We start from the raw sequence: 17,833 nt of genomic DNA, 5'->3' as shown, positions 1-17,833 counted from the left end.
TGACACTAGTAGACCAGCAGACTTTATACTCTGAATTTACCATTAATCATTAAAGCTTCTTCTTAATGATTATGGAATAGAACCTTTAATGTTCATGGAAAAGAACATAAGAAGTTTTAAGTTAGATTGTTCTTATTAACTCCAGGGTTGTGGTTCTAGACCGAGGACATATATTATTTCTGGCCCAAAAGTCTGTTCAGGTTGCTGGGAAGGTTGGACCTCCATCAGGAGGGGTGATTTATTTGGGAATATGAAAGCAATCCTAAATATTTACCTGAATAAACCCAAATTTGAGATTTGACTCTGGAAGGAGTCCTTCCCTGACTCTTTTGCTGGTTTTGAGCCACTACTGAGGCAACATCATTCCGCACACTCTTCCCAATACCTCATGGATTGTAAAGTTTTCCACTCTGGCTGGCAGGAACGGACATGAATCTTGGCTTTAAATATAAACTCAACTGTTTCCTTTTATTCTTTCATTGTTTCCCAGGTTCTGGTAGTTTCTCTACATAGTTGCACTAATCAGTACTCCACTGAATACTCTGCAAATATCTGGAGTTCTCCCTCTGAGCAGCTTTCAACTTTTTTTCAACAAAAAGTTGAAAGACCAGTCCTTTGCCCTGGTCTCCACAGACTCCTAGTTCTTTCTGCTTAACTCTGGAGTCTGCTGATCTCTGCCTCGCTCCTCTTCCTGTGTTTGTCTTGGAAATTGTCTCAAGGAAGTAAACTGGGCAAAGGGGTCAATTCATTTGTTTCTCATCTCTCGACGATTACCGTCTCCTTTACTGTGTGATGCCTAATGTCTTAAAATCATTGTTTCATATAGTTGTCTGCTTTTAAAATCATTTCAGTTATAAGTGCTGATATGGCCTGGCTGTGTCTCCACCCAAATCTCGTCTTGAATTGTAGTCCCATAATTCCCATGTGTTGTGGTAAGGACCCAGTGGGAGATAATTGAATCATGGGGGGCAGTTTCCCCTATACTGTTCTTGTGGTAGTGAATAAGTCTCATGAGATCTGATGATTTTATAAGGGGAAACCCCTTTCACTTGGCTCTCACTTCTCTCGTCTGCCACCATGTAAGATGTACCTTTCACCTTCCACCAGGATTGTGAGGCCTCCCAGCCACATGGAATTTATTTTTTAAATAAATTACCGTCTTGGGTATATCTTTGTCAGCAGTGTGAAAACAGACCAATACAAGTCTGCATTCATTCCCTGTTATTTCATCCTGGCCAGAAGCAGAAGTTTGGAATTATTTTCTAAAATTTAATTTTGTTTTACAATTATATAAATTTGTTGTGGTTCTAAAGTAAAATAAACAGAATATGTTACATTCAAAGGACAGTGGGTACTAAAATTTGTTTTACAATTATGTAAATTTTTTGTGGTTCTAAAGTAAAAAAAACAGAACATGGTACATTCAAATTGTGGTTTGTATTTGCATCTTGTGGTTAATTTTGACCCAAGCTAAGCTGCATCCTCAAAGGATGTGTGGCCAATAACTTCCCTAAGGTACGGCATACAGAAAAAGGACTAGGACATGGTCAGCTACATGGGCTCACCAACTGACTCCAACCCTGCTCATATCACCTGGCCAAGGAACTTGAGTTTCTCTCTCTCTAAATTCTAAGGGGCATTGGTTATTTCTCACTTCACAGTATCACAAGCCTATAGACTCATTGTCTTCCACTGACCAGCAATAATACAATAGTATGGGGAATCTATTGGAGCCCCATAGAATGAAGACATATTGTGCATCCTAGGCATGCCCATCCCCCACAAGTAACCTCAGGCAGCAGTCCTTATATTAAGTGTCTCTCTGGTGCCCATGGCAACCCCAGCTTTTAATGCTGAAATGTTACCACAGGTTTGCTTTTTGGTTTGGAGTTGTTTTTTTTTCTGGAATCTTTTTGAATAAACTGTTGATGTTGCAGTTTTTGCACATCCTTCAACTTCTGCAGAATTCACAGTCAGAACTTATGAGCCTGAATCCAATCAGGTTTGCTAAGACCCACTATCTAAAAGCTGACTTATGCAAAAACTAAAATAAATAAAAGCTGACATGCATTCTTACTGATTAAACTTGCCATTTAACAAAAGCACTTGATATTTCAGAATTAATTTTCTTCCTTTTATATTTTTTCTTAATTACAATAGAAAACTATTTTGGGGGAAAACTTTTGCAAATCTTCAAATTTATGTGAACATCCACTTTATGTGTGTGCACATACAAATACCTAAATGAATATTAATTTAAAAGTACATATTCTTTATCTAGAAAGCTCTGCATACCTTTCTTTTCAATTTACTAATTCTATGGGCTAGCATCTAAAATAGATTGACATTAGTTGAGGACAGAATCTTAAAACCTTCTGTGTACCAATAGATATTTTAAATTACTTATAATTACTCCTTCATACATTCTTTAAAATTCAACACTTGATTTTAAAAGAAGACACAAACATCAGTTTCTGTGAAGAAACTTGCTAGGGTCCTGGCTGCATTTGATAATATTTCCTGGTTTAGTATCTTTCCTCCCAGAGTGCACAATTACAGCACCTTGATTTAGGGTCCTCACACTTTCACTGAAATTGTTTATCCATTTTTGCTTCTCTGATACAATTATTATTGTTTTAGCTTTTGAAAAACTGGATTTTAAAATTGTATTCATTTAATGTGTCTGTCTTTAAGAGATTAAAAATCCTTCATTTGTATGTCATCTGTTAGCGAACATCTATAAACATGCAATAGAATACCAAGTTAATTAGAAGAGCCAGAACTCTATTCTAGAAGCACCCACCTCTGAAATGCAGCCACTTCGTGGATAAAAAGCAACAGCTGTGTGAAAACAGTGCCGCTAGCACTGCACACCTGCTTAAGGCAGGAAGTAAATGGAAAAACTTTCCCTACCTGAATTTGCAGGGGGCAGTTTTTAAAGCTGGAATGGGATAACCCCACATGGGAATTTGATCCAAACACTCAGGATTAAATCTTGTCTTATAACACATGATGGATAAGAACATCATTATCAAAAAGAGGCATGTTCTTGGGGTGAAGAGAAAGGCATTATTGAGGGTAGCAGCCACAGGCTAGTTTCATTCTTGTCTGTGTCCACCCAAGATTCAGGTTGAACCTACCAGAAATTTAGGCAAGACCTGGTGGACTGCAGCAGTTGTAGGGAGGCAGTTACATACAGTCATTCGTTACATGTGAAGAGGAGCTTTCTGGCTGATTTTAGGAAGGGCTAGCCCAGGCAGGAGGAAGTTTAACCTGACCGGTTTGCTAAGCAATGCCAGGTAGTTACTATAAGAGATGGTCTTGACTGGGTGCAGTGGTTAGCACCTGCAATAACAGCACTTTGGGAGGTCAAGGTGGGAGGATCTTTGAGGATAGGAGTTTGAGACCAGCGTGGCCCACATGGCGAAACCCCGTCTCTACTAAAAATACAAAAATGTAGGCATGGTGGTTCATGCCTGTAATCCCAGCTACTCGAGAGGCTGAGGCAGGAGAATCACTTGAACCAGGGAGGCAGAGGTTGCAGTGAGCCGAGATTACACCACTGCACTTTAGCCTGGGCAATAGAGTAAGACTCCATCTCAAAAAAAAAAAAAAAAAAAAAGATGTCTTTTCCTATGAATGGTTCCATTAATTATCCATGTGGACTGGAATTGTTTCTCTTGAACAGTTACTGATACAGATATTCAAACAGTTAATGAGACTCCATCTGTATAGGGACTTCCAAGTGGGAGTGCAGGCTGAATTGATTAGTTTTAGATGTGAGGCTTTTTTTTTTTTTTTTTTTTTTTTAGCTAGAAGAAAACCCAGAGTCCAAACAAACAGCATTTGTAAAGTTCTGAAAAGACATTGCTACCAGAAATGGGAAAAGAAAAAAAGAATACTTTTGAGCAAACCCTACTTCCTTTAAAATGAAAAACAATGGTAAACGTTTTCATATGTAATTAAAATCTCATTCTAAAGTTACCACCGCCACTGGCTCCCAAAGAACTCAATTAACAGGAAACCGCAAAGAATATGGTATTTTCTTTGAGACGCTTTAAGAAATGCTCCTAAGTAGACAATGAGTTGGTTAGTAGCTGTTACCTACAAAAGGATAAGCAATTATGGTTCATTCGAGGGGAAAAAAGGGGAGAGGATAAGGCTAAGAAAAGTAGGTTTATAATATGGAAATTAGATTTTCAAGTGTGCACATTTATCATCAGATCTATACTGAAATCCAGACGGTACAAAGTCTAACTTTACTTAAGAAAATTACCTAATTTTTTTTTTTTAATAAACTGCACTCACTCCCCTCCCTCATTTAAAATATTTCAGCTGAGAAAGGAAAGACGCTTGCTCCCCGCACACCTCAGTTCTCCTTTCCCAGACAGGTTTTCTTTTCCTACAGTTAAAGACTAAATGCACAGTCGTGGGGACCGGCTCACCTTCCAGGAGTTGGTTCTCCAGATGTCCCTGACACCAGCAGGTTTAATTTTAGAGTATGGAAGGAGGCCTCCGAAGGTGTGTGGCCATTGAGGAAAGAACGGAAGAGACCATTTAGGTCACTCTGCTTGGTCTTCACTTCAGCGAAGTTGAAAACCAAGCCAGTAAGCAATGAGTGATTTGATGAAGCTATGCTTCAGGTGTCTGCCTCTTGGAGTTCGCTGAAAAGCTGGATCTTATACATTTAGCACCTGAAACAACCGAAGGCAGACGCAGGACACTGGCAGATTGGGACGAGGAGGGTCTGTCTCCCCTGATGACCGGGCCCACCCGCCACACCTGGGCAAGGGCGGCAGCGGTGCCTGCTATTAGAGTTAAGCAGCAAGGGCAGGGACACCTGGGATGTCAAAAAAAATTATAAATAAGTACTAGCAAACTACCTGTTAGTTTCTACCTGTGAAGACCTAGGAAGACTAAACAGCTCCTTAATTTCTGGACTTTCCCTTGGATCACAGAAGGAGACCCTGGGAATTTTCCGATTTCTTCTTTCTTAAAGGCTTTTTTTTTTTTTTTCCGGGCTTAATGGAGATCTTGAACTGCAGAGCCGCCGTGTCAGAACTCAGATGGTTAACATTCACTTCTTGCTGTTTTATTGCATATTACTGTGCGCGCCTGAGCAGCGGGAGCAGATTCGGGCAATTACAATCAAGTCAGGGCACACGCCGCGGCGGAGCAACACGAGCATGATGAGGATACTGATGAGGCACTTATCGAAAACCCCACATCATCCACACTCATCAGCCACAACATGTCACCCCAAATGAGGCATCAGCTGCCTTCAAAAGGCTCATTGCACAGTGTTTACCGCTTCCCTCGGACCCACTTTTGATTTTACGGTCAGAACTGGGTTCAAACAGCAGCTGTCTGGCAAGGGCAGGTCTGCGGCTCCTCGCAGCTTCCGCGGGCGTCGGGAGTCCTGGGGCTTTGTCTGGGGAGTTTTGGGGAGCAGGGGCTGGCAGGGCGAGAGGGCGCGGAAAGCAGAGAAGTGTCCAGTTCCGTTTCTCGCAAAGAGGAATCCGTTTCCCAGAAGGGGCCCTTGATTAATTTCAAGCACTAGCACACAGTGGTGGCATAATGGGGGGAGTGGGAGGGAAGCAAAATAAGGAGAGTGTGACAGGTCTCCTTAGAATAGTAGCAGGGTGGGTGGGACCTCTCACGCAGGCACAAGTCCTAGAAAGGGCAATCCCTTTGGAAAAGACAAACCCAACCAGTAGAACCGTTCAAGTGGTCACAATTTTTAATTTTCATCATCAACTCTTTCTTGGGTGGTTGGGGGAGGCGTTCATTAGCAATTTATAGAAGGACTCCTCCCACCCCCACCACCAAAATCCAGTTTTTCTGCTGTAGAAGAAAGAAGTATTCCTAAGTAATACTCCTTAAAACTATTTGGTTTTACTCCTTGAAACTCTTTCTTCCTTATTGCTTTGGGTTAATGCAACTTGCAGCTAAACACTTGGGGGATTCTAATTGTTTACATTTAGAAAAAAATGTGAAATCCATTGCCATCTATGTTTCAATCTGTGTCTTTCCTGGTAGGGGGAGTGTACCAGGCTGATACCATCTTTGCACATATTTGTAATGACTGGATTAATCAATGCATTTATTTTAAAGCTAAATGATCATGATTTTGTAAAATTCACCGTACAGTAAAACGTTTCCGGTTCAATCTAGACCAGTTGATCCAATACCAATAAAAACCACATAGACTCAATTCTTCATTCATTTGGAACATTTTCAGCCCACTCCCCTCAAGCCCCAGTGAGTGCTAGCTTAGCCATCCAAAAAAGTAAGAATTAAGAGCAGCATGTGGCAGGGAAGAAAGGTGAATTTCCTGCCCCCCAAACCTATAATCTGTCCTGGAGACAATGCCACATGCAGAGCATCGTTCAGCAAGGGAGCAAGGGAAGACTAGGCAGGTTCAGAGAACAATGTGGACAGAAGGTAGACCATCAGGCAGAGCCACACACCCTAACCAAGGTCCAGAATCCTGGGACTTAGAAACAACTCCAGTGCACCTGCTGTAAGTCTGGAGCGTACCTTTGGGAATAGGGTGTCACGAACTCCGCTCTTTTCAGTTTCATCACATCCATTGCTACTTTCTTTTCACTGTTTTTTTTTTTTTTTTTTTCCTACATAATTCCACAGCAGTTGGCATTTGGCTTTTAACATCTTTACAAAAAAAAAAAAAAAAGATTTTAACATCTTTACAAAAAATGGGGAACCAAAGAAAATACTAAAGTAGATCTCTAGGTTTGAAGAGTTTTAGTAGTTTTAAGAAACTAATTTATTTTTTCTGGTAAGTCCTTTTATTCACTTTTAGATGTTAACAAACTGGAGCCTCCAAGAATTTATGAAAGGAGTTCCTTTCTGTCTGTTCCATCTCAGGGGTTCTGCTTGGCTTGTTTTCTCCCAGATCCCTTCCTCTTCTAAATTTTTAAAGTCTCCTTTCGTGTCCCTGACCTGATAATATTCTAGTGTGTCACATTTTACCCAAACTCTTCTCTAGCGTCTGGGGGCTTTTTCCTAAGTTTAAGCCACGTGTTTGTACTACATGCTTGGATTCAAGGGAAAACCTCACGACCTGGTCTAGGATGGTGACCATAAACATCAGAGGACCCACTCGACCTACTAAGCTTCAAAAGAGTGAAGGCAAAAGGAGGCAAGTTTGTGCCTTCGTTTCGTTTGTCATCATGGATTCCTCGGGGCCTCCAGGCTTTGTGCACCAAGAACTTGTGTTTATTGCATGATGTCAAGTGAATACTAAAGAGAAGAGGAAATGTGAGTGCAGAAAAGAAAATGAATGGGTACTACAGGATAGGGGAGAATTTGGGAAAGTTAGATTAAAAAGTAACTCAAGGCTGATATTCATCTTGGTCCTTCTAAGTTTTGCCTATGACTCATTTTCATGACATGATAACTCATAACCTTTAACTTAGTGTTTCCTTTTAGAGCTCTCCCAGTAGGTGACCTCTATTGATGATATAGAAAGAAAATGAGTATTTAATTAAAGTTCAGCTCTTGATCATGGAGAGGATTCATTAAACTATTAGATGTATTTATATGAACTTTAGCAACCTCTATCAACAATGCCTGCCATTGGTTCTAGAGATTGCAAACATGAGTCATAATTCCTCAGGAAATTTTAATATTGGTGGTGTGTGTGTTTAAAATTTTTACATATATTGGATACTCTTCGATATCTTCCTACCAATAGAAGTCAAGGCTGGGAGAAGCAGAGGGAAGATTGCAAATGAAAAATGCAACATGATAAATTCTAGACTATTATCCAAACTAAATTAAAAGAAATTATTCATGTAGAAGATCAGAGGAATCCGCTGGTCAGATGGCTATTGAGGCCCCTAGTTCTCAACCTCTGATTTAGGAATCTAGAGAAAAACAATCCTGCAGGATCCCTGCTGGGAGCTTCAGAGAAGATCCAGGCCAGAAAGAGACAGTTTGCATGTGCGTATATGCAGGCAGCATGGAGTGTGTGTGTGTGTGTGTGTGTGTGTGTGTGTGTCTTTGTGGGGTCATGATCTAACGCTCTTTGTGATGCACATTCTAAATTAGGCAAAAGGGTTGCATCTTTCAAATGCAGATCATGTTTGCATTAGAAGAGCAATGAGAACACTTGTCAGTTTCAGAACATTTATGTGCTAGAAGTACTGTTAGCAGAAGAGCAGTTTAGATAAATTCAAGACTTTTTTTGCTGATCACAAACATTAAGCTTCACACCTGAAGCCCTCAACCCCCTGCTGTGCTCTAATCCTAGCACCATTCACCCTTAGAGACTCAGAGTGCTGTGCCTCAGCTCTCAAACCTTTGATTGCCCTTAGTTTGAATGCCACCACCTGCAAAAATGCCTTTTTATTCCCTTTGAGCCTCTTGAGAAGGAAGTAAAAATGATAATTCATGACAAACATTAATTAATTGTTTACAAGATGATCTTTTCTTTTTCCAACTTCTGTTCAGCAGACATGTTGAACTGCAAGATTCCACTCGCGACGCCAGAATTCGTCAAGAGTTCTGCATTGTTGTTTCGCACTGAGGCATAGGACTGGCTCAGGCCATTGTTTCTCCAGCTCAAGTGGGCCTGTCTGGTTCATGTTGGAAGAATGGAGGTGACATGCGTGAGTTCCTGAGTATAAAAGAACTACTGGTTCTAGGAAAAAACAGGAGGTTAGCCACTAATGCAGAGTAAATAAACATTTTTCACCACCTCTTGCTCCATGTGATTTTTAAAGGTCAAGAGCTGCCATTACAGTATTTTAAAAGCTTCAAATTACATTTAAAGAACGTATCACTAAACTCACAGAAACCTTATCAAAATTTAGGAACCTACTGTGATTGTTTGGTCCTTGAGTTTATCATCCCACTGGAAGGTGGATTGTAAAAGGAATGCAGATGCCCCCGTTGTTTCTGATATCCTGCAATTTGTGCAAAGTGAATGCTGCTCAAGTTCTTCCAAATTTCCCTTCAAAATATGGAAAGTGTTAAAGACACTTCAGTTTCAAAATCTTATACAAGCTACATTGCAGGTCAAACATGTAGGGCAGGGAAGAATAAGGCTCTGGGGCCTTTCATGACAAACACCTTCAAAATGCAAAGAGATGTTCATGTTCCCTTGAAACTTCCAAATGTGTGAGTGTGAAAGAAAAAGAAGTAAAAGGCTGAGGGAGATTTCTTTTTTAAATTAAAGAATAAAAAGCTTACTTCAAGGAAGTGTAGAGTAACAGCAGAAAGACTTCCTCAGCAACTGAGGTTTTCAGATTTCAAATTAGGAGCCCTTAGATCACGGCTGCTAGGCTAAAAATCAATTCTATATTTTCTGAGTTAATACTAAGGATAGCACTTAACAGACATGGAGACTAATAAGGTATGCAGAAGGAGTAAAAGCAGCGCACACACACAAATTCAGGCCTTAGTTTTGGCCATGATCCAGCACAATGATGTTTCAACCAGATTTGAAAAAAAAAATCAATAACATCTGTGGTATAATGGTTAATTAAAGCAGCTCTTCAGCAGAGCTCAGGAGGAGAGGCTCAGCCTGAAATTCAGACAGCTGAAGCTTGATTATCAGGAAAGAATGCTTTTTTAGCTATGAGTGGATAGGCCAAAAGCTGCAATGTGCCGAAATGGGGAGAAAAATTGCTTTTATTTTAACTTTCTTTAAGTAATCAATACATGCTTTTCACCTGCATTAGGACACTGCTCAGCTCCAAAGCCTGTTACTCCACTTCAGCATAAATTCTAGCTGCTGTCTTTTAAAGCTTCGGTTTAAAAAGGAGCCCCCATCCCCTGTAAAGCAAAAGAAAAGAATATGCAGGTTTGGGTGCATGTTCTTGAGAGCAGTTAAAGCTCAGGCTATAGGATGGTCCCAGGGGTTTAATCCATAAGCCATGTACCAAGCTGACCCAACCTTGGGGTACACAGAGGTCATAGCCAGACTACTAAGGCTTCACAATAGAACTGCTAAAAATTCTCAAGGAAACTGAAGAGCAAGGTCAAATTTCCCACTGCTTTTCATCTTCCTATTGTTTTGAGTAGTGTGCAAAAGATGTTTTCTTTACCTTTTTGAGGGCAAAGCTCAATAAATCAACAACGATGCCTTTTGCAAGGTTAGTAGGTGACTTTTAAAAAGAAAAAAGTAATCGGTAACACCTCATCTATTTTCTTAACACTTTGCTTTGGCTTCTATTTCTGATATTGTTCCTGGACAGTGGAATCTGTGTATTCACATCATCATTGTCAAATTTCAAGATGCATTTGTAAAATGATATTGCCCCCTCTGGATTACACTAGTCCTCCTATAGCACATAGTTAGTCAATTGGTCATTTATTTTTTCATTCAGCAAGTTTTTCTTTAGTGCCAAGCATGTGCCTATCACTATGCTGGGTGGTTTCTGCTGTAGGAAGCTCATAGCTTGTTAGAAGGCTGTGTGCTTGTGAACAAATAATTACAAACACAGTGAGAAAATAGCTCAAATAGAAGTGTCTGAAATGGCTAAACATTTTGAAGGCCCCCCCGAGTCAACTGCACTTGGGAAGAGACAGAGTGAAGGTTTGGGAGCGTCAACAGAAAATCTTCTTGGAGTGAAATCATGGAAAATAAGTGTCTCCAGGAGGACAAGGAGAGAAAGGCAGAGAAGGCATTCAAAATTTACATATACTTATGTGAATTACGAGTATCAATTCAGAAGAATATATATGAAAGAAGTGATATAGATATTTTATAAAACCTTCTGAATTAATCTTTTTGAAATTGATACATAATAGATACACATATTTTCAGGGTATAAATGACATTTTGATGCATTCATATAATATGTAAAGCTCAAATGAGGGTAATTAAAATATCCATTAACTTAAACATTTATCTTTCTCCTAGGAACATTTGAATTATTCTCTATTAGATTGGTTATTACTTTTATCACATCATTTTGCCATTACCTGAAAAGTAGTATAATGTGATTTTAATATCACATTAAAAGTCATGGCAAAATGGTGTGATTACTTTTGCACCAATGTAACAGCTATTTTGAAATGTACACCAGATGACTGTAAACTAGAGTCATCCTACTGATTTATCAAACACTGAGTCTAACTGTATATTTGTACCCTCAGTCTCTTCATACCCTTTTCTCTCTGCACTTCCCAGCCTTTGATAACCACCAATCTACTCTACCTTTATGAACTCCACTTTATTTGCTCTCACATGAGTAAGAACATGCAATCTTTTTCTATGCTTAGCTTATTCACTTCCATTCATATTGCTACAGATACATTTTACATCATCTATCCTCATTTTAAGAACCATCTGGATCACAGATTCCAACACCTTCCTTTATGGCTATCACAATCAAGTAGTTCTGTCCTTCCTCTGACTACACTGTCAGCGGAGGTTGAAATTCACTGGTATCTTCTCTTCTCTAAAACATAGCAACTTTGCCTTTTCCTCAGGGTTCCATTTTTTCATCCTATGACTTTTCTTTTAACCAGTTTCTGGGCCCTTTCCAGATTCTCCTTCTTTCTCCATCATTTCAAAATGTGAAGTAGATTTAAAGGAGCCAAGAAGCTGGTCTGCCCATCAGTCTTCTCTACTCTAAAGTAGATTTTAAAGGAACTAATAATAAAAGCCCAACACTTTTCATCTTAAAAATGTTGGTCTTTGGGTAAAATCCTACAATAACATACTATGTGATCATGGGCAAGTAATGGGATTTCTCTGGGCTTCAGTTTTCCATCTAAAAAATGGACATAAAAACAATAACTGCCTCATAAGGTTATAATGTGGACAGGGTGAGTTAAATTTATAAGTGTTTAGAGCAGTGCCTGGCACAGAAAAATTGCTGTCAGTGATTGTTGAATAAATCATAGTTACCAGCACCTATTTTGCACAAGATTCCCTGAGTGAGGCTTTGTGTTCCCAGCCAAATCTCATCTTGACTTGTAATTCCCATAATTCTCATAATTCCCACCTGTCAAGGGAGAGACCAGGTGGAGGTAATTGAATCATGGGGGACCGTTTCCCCCAGGCTGTTCTCACAATGGTGAGCGAGTTCTCAGGAGACCTGATGGTTTTATAGGGGTTCCTCCCCGTTTCCTGGGTACTTCTTCCTACTGCCTTGTGGAGAGGGTCGTTTTCTTCCGCTTCACCTTCTGCTATGATAAGTTTCCTGAGGCCTCCCTAGCCATGCTAAACTGTGAGTCAATTAAACCTTTTTCCTTTATACATTACTTAATCCTTCCCTGCTTTGATATAGATCAATTCTGAACTATCATTTTGAGTTTGATTTTTGTCCTTTAATGTATTGGCAACTCATATGTAAAGCCAATTACTTACTTCCGATTTTTTATTTTGTTTTCTATGTCTTAAGATACTTTTAAAATCATGTTACCAGATTTTCTTAGCAAAGGAGTGATGTTGCCTTTACATTTCTCTGTGTTGTGTCTAAGGTTTTCTATCTTGAGGACTGGCTTTCCATTCTTGCATTTGTTTTCCTGGCTTGTCTATGCTCTTCCTTGGCAAGTTAGTGTAATTTCAACTTTTACAGCCATTTAACACCCTGTGTTTAATTCTTTTAGGTTTAAGTAATTAAACTTAAAGTGCAAATATTTTGAGCAACTATCAGTGTAGGTGCCATCCTCTCTGCTGGGAATACACAGATGTGATGTGTATCGGTGAGGCTTTGTTTCAGCCACTATTGACAGAAACTTAAGTAGGTGGCTTAAACACATTCAGGTTTATTCTTTTGCATAAATTAAGACTGAAGTTGGCTCAGGGGATGATTCCAAAGAATCATCAAACCCAATGTCATTTATGTCCCATTTTGGTTTTTACCCTCAAGGTTATCTTGTGGTCCAAAACAGTTGCTGAAACATCAGCTGCCACCTGTATCCCAGGCTACAGGATGAAAGATTGAAGGAGTTTTTATCAGAACTCTCAATAATTCTGCTCATATCCTATTTGCCAGAACTTAGTCACATACCTAGCTGCTTCCTGCTTCCGTCCCCACTCCCATAGGCTGAACAAGCACGGTGAAATGTAGTTTTATCAGATTTCCCAAAGAACAGTCTCCATTGATTTGCAGGGACTTATGAAAATGTGTGTCTCACCTACAAGTCACAAAGTCACTGAAGGGTAAGGAGTAGGCCTTGGTTATTTTTATAAAGAGATTGTGCTTGGCTTGGGGGCTGCTCAATGATCGCCAATAGGTTGATTTCCTGCGCTTGAAAAAGTGTTTTTTAAAGACCATTCGGCTCCTCTAGGCTTCTTTGCCACTGAAGAAGAATGTCCACCTCAGATATTTCTACCAATGTAGAATGACTTTCCTGAAGTTTTGGTCTCATTCTGTTTACCAAATAGCATATAACTTTAGGCAGATCCTTTAGCTTCTCTGACCTGCATTCTCTTACATATTCATATCCTGTTATTTTGAGCATGGGGAAATAATGAAAGTGATATGAAAATATTTCATGTTTCTCTAAAGATCTTATAAATCATAATTACAGAATTTTTTCCCCTTTGGCAAGGACAAAGTTGTATATACATATACGGTGCAGATTTTTAAATAGGAATAATACCATACCAGTGAAAATCAAATGAATAGATTAAAAATGCTTTGAAAACATTAAGTACTGTTTGTGTAATATGTTTTTTGTCTGTTTATATAAACACAGAGGGTTATATTTTGTTTGTTACATTAATAAGTTTCATTCCGATTCACAAGGAGTGTAAAGGAGGTAGCTTCTGTTCTTGTAGTTAGGGAGGAAATGTATACATGCGAAACTACTTGGAAAAATTTCATTGCAGTATATAAGGATCGGCATGATAAAGAGGTTTATGTTGTGCAGAGAGGCAGTTCATAAATGTTGAGGAAGAATTTCGGTTGAAAAATCTACCAACACATACGAGGAATAATTCATTCAATAATAGTTATCAGTAGGAAATAATGGGAAAGCAGTAAGCAGAATTATAAAGCTAGAATGAATTAAATAATAAAGCAGAGGTGATATTGACACGATGTAAAATCTTGCTGCTTGAATATTCAAAACCTGAGGTCAGATAAACTCTATTACTAAATTTAATACACTTCTAAATGAAACACATTTAATTTTTATTTTCTGGATTCATTTCACTTGAGAGAACACTAAAATAGACTTGTGGCCATTAGCTAGCAACATCATCAGCTAAGTGATACCTATTACAGAGAGAATTTCAACCTTTTATCAGTGTTTTGTTTTAGAGGCTTAACCATTATACACTAAATACACCATCAGAAGAACGAATAGTAATGCCTAGCACTTTTCAACTCAAAAAGCCTTTTATGCACATTAACAAATTAATTCAAAAAACTCAGCAAGACAAACAGTATACAAAATAATCCCCATTTTACAGAAAGTGAAATAAGGCTAAATTACTTAAGGGAATATTCACACCAGAGAAAGGCAGGGGTTGAGATGATTACATCCACAGTGAAATCAAAGAAGCCCTTAGATTCCCAAAATGTGTTCTGTATACTCCATCTTTTATTTCTGAAATGCTCTTTTACTGTTAAACTAGGTTGTGGAAACAAACTCAATAGTGATGTGTCGGACCTAGAACAAGTAATAAGGACCGCTGTGCTGTGCCTAGTTCATTGCTAATTATCTTTGGATATCACAAATATATTGACTTGTGATCACCTGTCATCTTTATCATTTATTAGTAGTCTCTTGTTCTCAGTTTCATCATATGTAAAGTTTGCAGAATAGCTTTATACTTACCTATTAAGCATATACACTTACCTTACATTCTCATATGAGATAAAGGATGTGAATGTTTGAAAACTCAAGGAACTCCATTTCAAATGTCTTCTGCATAGCACACTCTGATGTATTCACTCCCAACTCCCCTAAAGGCAAAGAAAAGCTCACATTAAAACTAGCAACTCTGCCAACATGATGGAAAAACTTTTTTACTAATTACAAGACTAACAAAGCTGGAATGAGGAAAATAATAATCAGCCTATGTTAATTCTCAACAGAATAGTGCCTGTTCACCTGTGGCCAACATTTCTGATTGGCTTATACAAACAATAGCTCTACCCAAGCACCCTCTTCTTTGCCCCAGGAAGGAAGGCTTGCTTTCCAAACATTCTAGTGCAGCCCCCTCCTCCTTCCTCTTGCCTTGAATGTGAAAGTGAGAGTGCAGCCATTTTGAGACCATGTGGGAACATGTGTGGATGAAAATCCAACACTAAGGATGGCAGAGTAGAATGATGGAAATGTTTTTCCATGATGTTGGCAGAGTTGCTAGTTTTAATGTGAGGTTTTCTTTGCCTTTAGGGGAGTTGGGAGTGAATAGAGATACAGTGGAATCTCTAGACTAATCCTGAAGTTGCCTACTTACAGACCTGATGGGTAAATAATTAATGTTGCTCCAGTCTATTCGACTGTTGGCCTTTCTATTACTCATAGCTGAAAGTGTTCCTAACAGAAATACCATGCTGAAGATGGTGGGAAGGTACAGGGTTTTCAGCACGACTATCTCCTCTCTGGCTTGGGACGAAGACCTAGCTGCTTTCCATTTCTGTGCAGCTTTCCACTTCTGTGCAGATGCTGCTTTTTAAAGTAAATCATTTGTATTTCTCTGATTACAATAGCATCAATGTACATTGTAGAAAATACGGAAAGTTAGAAATACACAAAGGAAAGATGAAATAACCCATAATCTCACCAGCCAGCGATAACCATTAATATTGTACTACATATTTTTCTATGCATAAATATACATATATATTTAAATTTTAAAATAAATTCGAGATAATGCTGTATATATCAGTTTACAAAAATCTTTTTCTACTTTTCACTATTTTTCATATTTTCTATGTATTTAGATATCTATCATTATCTTAATGGCTATATGGTATTTTACTATGGAAATATCATTTATTTAATCAGTATTCTATTAGTCATGCAGACTATTTCTAAATTTTCACTGTCACCAACCCCAAACAAAACTATTTGCATATGTCCAAGATTTTTTTTTTTTTTTTTTTAACACGGAGTCTCGCTCTATCACCAGGCTGGAGTGCAGTGGTACATCTAGGCTCACTGCAACCTCCATCTCCTGGGTTCAAGCGATTTTCCTGCCTCTGCTTTCCATGTCACAACTGACTCTGACCCTCTTACCTCCCTCTTAGGAACAGCCTTGTGATTACATTGGGCCCACCTGGATAATCCAGGAATATCTCCCAATCTCAAGATTCTTCATTTAATCACTTTCCTGAAAAGTTCTTTGGCCATGCAAGGTAATGGTTACGGGTTCCAGGGAATAGGAAGTGGATCTCTTTAGGGGGCAGGGAGGCTTTACTCTACCTGCCACACCACTACATTCTGTGGTAGGCCTGGGAATGCTAAGGTAGGCTTCATTCTGAGTGGAAGAATTAGTTATCAATAAATGACTAATAATAATAATGACAGCTAATACTTTTTTCTTTTTTTGAGATGAAATTTTGCTCTTATTACCCAGGCTGGAGTGCAGTGGCACCATCTCAGCTCACCACAACCTCCGCCTCCTAGGTTCAAGCAATTCTCCTGCCTCAGGCTCCCAAGTACCTAGGACTACAGGCATGTGCCACCATGGATGGTCTTGATCTCTTGACCTCGTGATCCACCCTCCTCAGCCTCCCAAAGTGCTGGGATTACAGGTGTGAGCCACCACACCCAGCCTGAGGCATGTTCTTAAAAGCAGAATTGCCAGGTGTGGTGGCTCATGCCTATAATCCCAGCACTTTGGCAGATCACCAGGCCAGGAGTTCAAGACCATCCTGGCCAACATGGTGAAACCCCGTCTCTACTAAAATATAAAAAATTAGCCAGGCATGATGGCACATGCCTGTAGTCCCAGCTACTCGGGAGGCTGAAGCAGGGGAATCGCTTGAACCTGGGAGGTGAAGGTTATAGTGAGCTGAGATTGCGCCACTGCACTCCAGCCTGGTGACAGAGTAAGACTCCGTCTCAAAAAAAAAAAACAAAAGTGGAATTACTGTGGTCAAAAGAAACACACACTTACTTTTAAGGCTTATAACGCCATTTCTAAATGGTATTTCAAAACCGTGATTATAATTTGTACTCCTGCTAACAGTTTAATAGGAATCCATTTCCCTGAAGCCTGGTATACATTTGGAGGAAGCCAAAATACTGTCCCACATTGACCCCATATTTCCTTAGCTGTTCACGTCCTGAAATTGCTTTTTCACAAAGTGGGGATGTGGGAGAAGATTAGCAGGGGAGCAAGGGGCTTGGCAAATGCACTCTCTGCTGATAAACAGTCAAGGCTGAGGCAGAATGGGCCAAGGGTTGTGCAGCAACAGCCCTCACTGCAGCACACAGATATTTGTGTGTTTCAGAGTTTTGGAGTGTCAGCAAATCAGGATGCAGAGGGCTAGAAGATCCCATCTCAGTGTATTACAGCCAAAATAGGGCCACTGCTTTGAATGAAAAATGATATCAAAAATACTCTCCCCACCCTACGTTTCCCCCCAATAAAAAGATAGCATTTTCTATGGGGAATTAAAAAAAATGGACTCAGATTTCTGCTCCTCAAAGTACATACCAAAATTATACACACAAAGTGAGGACAAGGTTAGCGTCTACATGGGTTGTACTTGGTTCAGAACTGAGTTGTCTTTCATATGTGAAACTATTAGAAACTTAGATCTGAAGCATATTATGGTGCTGCTCCAGTAGTGATGCATCCAAAATATATGAACATGCAATACATATTATAATATATACCTAGAATCATCTTTATTGATGAGAAATCTGAATTCCATCAATGACTTCT

General features: G+C 39.3%; 1 long non-coding RNA gene across 1 annotated transcript; it reads right to left on the bottom strand.

Annotated features, from left to right (window-relative positions):
* Positions 1-6,632: 6,632 nt before the first annotated feature.
* LOC103795730 (uncharacterized) lies at positions 6,633-14,898 on the bottom strand. The gene is made up of 3 exons (XR_623336.6): positions 14,791-14,898; positions 8,846-8,977; positions 6,633-8,600 (listed from the first exon to the last, which is right to left on the bottom strand). It is a non-coding gene; the product is annotated as an uncharacterized LOC103795730 (long non-coding RNA).
* Between the last annotated feature and the right edge of the window lie 2,935 nt (positions 14,899-17,833).

Source organism: Callithrix jacchus, chromosome 8 (assembly GCF_049354715.1).
Source record: "Callithrix jacchus isolate 240 chromosome 8, calJac240_pri, whole genome shotgun sequence".
Classification (NCBI taxonomy): domain Eukaryota; kingdom Metazoa; phylum Chordata; class Mammalia; order Primates; family Cebidae; genus Callithrix; species Callithrix jacchus.
Note: the sequence above shows the minus strand (reverse complement) of the source record. Positions and strands in the feature narration are given on the sequence as shown.